Genomic DNA, 6,669 nt, shown 5'->3' with positions numbered 1-6,669 from the left:
GATTTGATTTGCCCCCCTTCACTGTAGCCCACTCCACTTGGCACAACATCAAATGGAATTTATAATTAAAGTTCGGGAGGAGGGGCATACACCAATCTCCACATCTCCAAATTCAATCATTCAATTTCCATGTCAGCAATTAATACCCACAAACAATTTAAATATCCTCTCCACTTACCCCACGTATGCGTTTTGATTCATTGTAACCCACCACCTTCCCCATCTCCACCTTTTAGAATTAGATTACTCTTCTATAGGGGGTTCTGCCTCGTCCACGGCCAGGCATGAGTCCTCGAACCAGGTTAGGTTTGTTGTCAAAGTAATGTACATTTGTAAGTCGTGTACTGCTATTACTTGCACAGCTATCGCATACCCCGCATTTCTTCAATAAATAGTTCAACTAAATATATTGTGTAACTGGCGATTTGTCCCGAACTACTGTACGTAGTCTTTAGCCTACTGTCTTGTAAACATTTGTATGAGCACACATCTGTACGAGCAAACATACAATGTACAAATAAACATTTAGATTTTTACTGAGGCAAAAAAATAAATAAAAGTTGAACAAACCTCTTGCAGATTCTGTTCATGTTACAAAGGTAAACGTTATCATCTTATAAAGCCTGGTGACTGTTCGTGCAAACTGCAAAGCAATATTAAGTCCCTTGGATGATGTTAATGTTAAAATTTGATGACCCAAAATTATTTCAAAACCACATCAACCTAAAACGACCATATTCACACAGTCAGAAATATGTGATTTTAAAAGGACAAGAATATAACATCAATATCAATAAGTAGATGGGTTCATAACTGTTACTGACTTGCATTTGATTCACTGCTGCTTAAGTTGCTTTACACTGCTGGGACTGGTAAGTGCTGCTGACTGGTAAGACTGGTGCTGACACTGACTCATGCATTGATCGAGTTTAGCACACAGTTTCTAACTCAATTCTAATCTTTTGTCAAAATAACTCGATGATAGGAAGCAGTACAGCATTTCAGATGGGGGAAACCGGTTGCAGAGGTCCTGGTCCTGCCTAGCGGGTCATTATAGATGCAAATACACAGCCACTATGATTATAAAATGCTATGCTATGGCAGGCACGGTGATACTTGGACGAGCTGACTGTCCAGTTAAAGTGACGAGAAAATAAAAATAAATAAAACCATACAGCCAGCAATCCCGGTTTAGCTACACATTTAATGTCATCATAAAAACAGGTACTTGGATTTTTGCTGTGCTGGTGTCAAAACATTCCACATGAAAAAAAAAAAGATTTATCAAAACGTTTTGCAGCTAAACATCACACTGCGCAGGGGAAAAACAACAATATAAATGATAAATTCACTTAACATTGATTCTTACCAAGAGTTGGCTTCTTCATAAAGAAATGTGTAATTGGATGTTTTTTTTCTCCGTTTCATGTTAGTGCTGCACTGTAAACCAGAGCACAAAATAACTTGGGAAACGGACTAATGAGAAACGTCTTTGTGGTGTGAATTTGACAAACACCAGTGTCTGTACAGCTCAAAATCACAGCAATGTGAATACATTTATTTTTATATATATATATATATATATATATATATATACACAGTGGTATGAAAAAGTGTTTGCCCCCTTCCTGATTTCTTATTTTTTTGCATGTTTGTCACACTTAAATGTTTCAGATCATCAAACAAGTTTAAATATTAGTCAAAGATAACACAAGTAAACACAAAATGCAGTTTTTAAATGAAGGTTGTTATTATTAAGGGAAAACAAAATCCAAACCTACATGGCCCTGTGTGAAAAAGTGTTTGCCCCACCTGTTAAAACATAACTTAACTGTGGTTTATCACACCTGAGTTCAATTTCTCTAGCCACACCCAGGCCTGATTACTGCCACACCTGTTCTCAATCAAGAAATCACTTAAATAGGACCTGCCTGACAAAGTGAAGTAGACCAAAAGATCTTCAAAAGCTAGACATCATGCCGAGATCCAAAGAAATTCAGGAACAAATGAGAAAGAAAGTAATTGAGATCTATCAGTCTGGAAAAGGTTATAAAGCCATTTCTAAAGCTTTGGAACTCCAGAGAACCACAGTGAGAGCCATTATCCACAAATGGCGAAAACATGGAACAGTGGTGAACCTTCCCAGGAGTGGCCAGCCGACCAAAATTACCCCAAGAGCGCAGCGACGACTCATCCAACAGGTCACAAAAGACCCCACAACAACATCCAAAGAACTGCAGGCCTCACTTGCCTCAGTTAAGGTCAGTGTTCATGACTCCACCATAAGAAAGAGACTGGGCAAAAATGGCCTGCATGGCAGAGTTCCAAGACGAAAACCACTGCTGAGCAAAAAGAACATTAAGGCTCATCTCATTTTTGCCAGAAAACATCTTGATGATCCCCAAGACTTTTGGGAAAATACTCTGTGGACTGACGAGACAAAAGTTGAACTTTTTGGAATGTGTGTGTCCCATTACATCTGGCGTAAAAGTAACACCGCATTTCAGAAAAAGAACATCATACCAACAGTAAAATATGGTGGTGGTTGTGTGATGGTCTGGGGCTGTTTTGCTGCTTCAGGACCTGGAAGACTTGCTGTGATAAATGGAACCATGAATTCTGCTGTCTACCAAAAAATCCTGAAGGAGAATGTCCGGCCATCTGTTCGTGACCTCAGGCTGAAGCGAACTTGGGTTCTGCAGCAGGACAATGATCCAAAACACACCAGCAAGTCCACCTCTGAATGGCTGAAGAAAAACAAAATGAAGACTTTGGAGTGGACTAGTCAAAGTCCTGACCTGAATCCTATTGAGATGCTGTGGCATGACCTTAAAAAGGCAGTTCATGCTCAAACCCTCCAATGTGGCTGAATTACAACAATTCTGCAAAGATGAGTGGGCCAAAATTCCTCCACAGCGCTGTAAAAGACTCATTGCAAGTTATCGCAAATGCTTGATTGCAGTTGTTGCTGCTAAGGGTGGCCCAACCAGTTATTAGGTTTAGGGGGCAGTCACTTTTTCACACAGGGCCGTGTAGGTTTGGATTTTGTTTTCCCTTAATAATAACAACCTTCATTTAAAAACTGCATTTTGTGTTTACTTGTGTTATCTTTGACTAATATTTAAACTTGTTTGATGATCTGAAACATTTAAGTGTGACAAACATGCAAAAAAATAAGAAATCAGGAAGGGGGCAAACACTTTTTCACACCACTGTATATATGCTTTGTTTTTTTATATGTTATGTGTTATATGTTATATTTTTGATATATGGTATATGTTTTTTGATATTTGGTATATATGTTTTTTTTTATATACACTACCGAACAAAAGTTTTGAAACACTTGACTGAAATGTTTCTCATGATCTTAAATATCTTTTGATCTGAAGGCGTATGCTTAAATGTTTAAAATTTAGTTTTGTAGACAAAAATATAATTGTGCCACCATATTAATTTATTTCATTATAAAACTAAAATGTAATAAAGAAAAAGTTTTTGAAATTGATGACTTGGACCAAATACTAAAGAAAAGCAGCCAATAAGTGCCCAACTTAGATGGGAACTCCTTCAATACTGTTTAAAAAGCATCCCAGGGTGATACCTCAAGACGTTGGTTGAGAAAATGTCAAGAAAACATGTCTGCAAATTCTAGGCAAAGGGTGACTACTTTGAAGATGCTAAAATATAACATAGTTTTTATTTTATTTTTTTTGTCACAATATAATTCCCATAGTTCTATTTATGTTATTCCATAGTTTTGATGACTTTACTATTATTCTAAAATGTGAAAAAAAAAATAATAATAATAATTATAATAAAGAATGAGTAAGTGTTTCAGAACTTTTGACCGGTGGTGTATGTTTTTTTATGTATGGTATATGTTTTTATATATGTTATGTTTTTTGATATGTTATATGTTTTTTGATATATACTACGTATATTCATTTTGCTACATGACATATTTAGTTTGCCATTTTTTAATTGAATGGCCCACCATAAGCGCAGGAGTCGCAGCACTGAGACAAGATCTTAAAAAAGAAAAGAAAAGAAAAAAAAAAAACAATTGGAAAATCAAGATTGGAAGAAAATGGGGGTAAAAAAAATGGAAAAGTGTCTGCCAGCTTTTATTCAAAAATGGCCAAACTATCTTATAGACCTTACAAATCACATTCACACAGTATATTGGTCAAATCAAGAGAAATGCAGGAAACACAGCAATGCAGTTAATCAAAAGGTCTATGTGTGAAATTAAAAGCAGTGTGGCTGACAACAGCAGACTTACAACTTTAGAGTTTACTGCATTCACAGTGACATGGATTCTTTCTCACAGGACTGTTCTTGTGGTTAGGATATATTGGTTATACCTCATTGGCTTGATTTACAGTCATGTATCGTTAAGTAACGTGGATTTGGTATTTTGTTGCATTTTCATTTTCCTGGGAACACCTGCTTTCCCCCGAATGCTATGCAAATCAAGGAAAGTGGGAGAGGGCATCATATTTAAGTCTGTCACGGTAAGGCCATGATTCTTGTGCCTTTTAGTGTGAAAGTCCCCAAAATATTGCTTACATAAGAATAGAACTGTGAATTAAATAAATTGGAATGAAATATCTGATTTGCTGATGGATTCTTTTTAATACAATACAGCTCCAGACCTGTACGCATGGATAATATGCATATTAAACAGCTCCAGACCTGTACTCATGGATAATATGCATAATAAACAGTTCCAGACCTGTACACATGGTTAATATGAATATTAAACAGCTCCAGACCTGTACTCATGGTTAATATGAATATTAAACAGCTCCAGACCTGTACGCATGGATAGTATGCATATTAAACAGCTCCAGACCTGTATGCATTGATAAAATGAATATTAAACAGCTCCAGACCTGTACGCATGGATAGTATGCATATTAAACAGCTCCAGACCTGTATGCATTGATAAAATGAATATTAAACAGCTCCAGACCTGTACGCATTGATAATATGAATATTAAACAGCTCCAGACCTGTACTCATGGTTAATATGAATATTAAACGGCTCCAGACCTGTACGCATGGATAATATGAATATTAAACAGCTCCAGACCTGTACTCATGGTTAATATGAATATTAAACAGCTCCAGACCTGTACACATGGATAATGAGGGCATTTTTTATTTGGCTGAAGTGAAATGTCTTGAGTAAATTCAAACCACACATGGAAACTCAGCCATTGTAATAGAATTGCAGTACTCTGTCATTCCAAGAGTACTGGAGTATGTTTCTTCTAGTTTTCTATTCTACAGCAGTGATGCTGTGTGACCTGTTCAATTGTAATATCTTGATTTAATAGCCATACCTGTTTACCTATTTCTCTGTAAAGACATTTAAACTGATCTTTTTAACTGGAAATAAAAACAGTTTCAACACAACTTGGAAACATGCAGCCCATAATGTCTTTCTGGAACCACAGATCATTTTTGCTTCAAATATGAATGCGACTTAACAAGCATTGGCAGGTGGCTGTCTGCCACAATAAGTACTTTTATTTGTGTTACAACAGTCATGTTCCTTGATATTCTGTTTCGAGTTCAAGTTAGTCATTCATTGTAAAGAAGCCTTTGTTAGACAATCATTTAAATCACCTCATTGATTGCAATGGAGAGATGATTGTTTGCACCAGCAGCAATATAATTGAGAGGTCTTTATACAGTGCCCATTAAATGAAATGGATTGCCTCTATCACATACAATTATAATACGCCTGTTAGCACGTTCTGTAAAGTATTCATTTTGATTTAATCTATTGCGCCTACAATTAATAACAGAAAATTCTGTATCGCTTGTGACTTGTCCCATCCTATTTCTACACAATGCTTTTACAGTGCGATATGAAGCAATAATAAATGTGTTAACAGGTTTATGTGTCAAGTTGTAATCTTTCATTAACACAGTACAGTCTTTGTTTTGGTCTGCTCTTCTAAGTATGTGATCATCTTCAAAGTAAGCAGCACAGAGCTGGCTGCAGCATCCCACCACAACCACCAGGAGGAGTATCTTCATCATCATCATCTTTAGCAACACCTGTAACATAGTGAGACACACTGCACATTACTGTGACACATACACACATTACTGTACAGTGACACACACACACTCACAACTGTACAATGACACACACACACACACACACAACTGTTCAATGACACACACAACTGTACAGTGACACACACACATTACTGTAGTGACACACACACAATACAGTATTTACCAACTGGATAAGATCAGCAGACTCTTGTTGAACACAGCCTTTGGTCTCAAGGTATCTTCAGTTCAGGAGCAGATGGTGATCGCAGGTCGAGCTCCATCTTTATACAAAACGTTCAGTCCCAACAACCAATAGGAAGGGTGTCGGGGATGGAACTTCTTAGAAATCATTGATCTGTGGTTATGCACCATTAATTTGTTCATCTCATTTTACACTTAGCTGAAGTCTGCTTCACCTCTTATTCTGGCAATTTATTTGCTTTAACATGCTTTTCAATTTTGACATAATATGATGTTCACTCCACAATAAACACTCATAGCCAAACTCCTTACTTCAGTCATTAACTTTAATTTCAATATTTATACGATTACCAGTAAATTCTGTTTTGTATTTATTTTATTGGAATCATTATC

The 6,669-nt window shown here is 36.6% G+C and overlaps 1 long non-coding RNA gene across 4 annotated transcripts; it reads right to left on the bottom strand.

The window, feature by feature from the left end:
• Positions 1-4,343: 4,343 nt before the first annotated feature.
• LOC127442988 (uncharacterized) lies at positions 4,344-6,351 on the bottom strand. Of its 4 annotated transcripts, none has more exons than XR_007897564.1 (4): positions 6,260-6,351; positions 5,096-6,072; positions 4,896-4,935; positions 4,344-4,655 (listed from the first exon to the last, which is right to left on the bottom strand). It is a non-coding gene; the product is annotated as an uncharacterized LOC127442988 (long non-coding RNA). The 4 variants fall into 4 exon arrangements; XR_007897565.1 differs by lacking the exon at positions 4,896-4,935 and adding an exon at positions 4,816-4,855; XR_007897567.1 differs by having other exon boundaries at positions 4,346-4,655; positions 5,136-6,072.
• Positions 6,352-6,669: the final 318 nt, after the last annotated feature.

The sequence above is a fragment of the Myxocyprinus asiaticus genome, chromosome 6, assembly GCF_019703515.2.
Source record: "Myxocyprinus asiaticus isolate MX2 ecotype Aquarium Trade chromosome 6, UBuf_Myxa_2, whole genome shotgun sequence".
Classification (NCBI taxonomy): domain Eukaryota; kingdom Metazoa; phylum Chordata; class Actinopteri; order Cypriniformes; family Catostomidae; genus Myxocyprinus; species Myxocyprinus asiaticus.
This window is presented reverse-complemented; position numbering and strand designations above follow the sequence as displayed.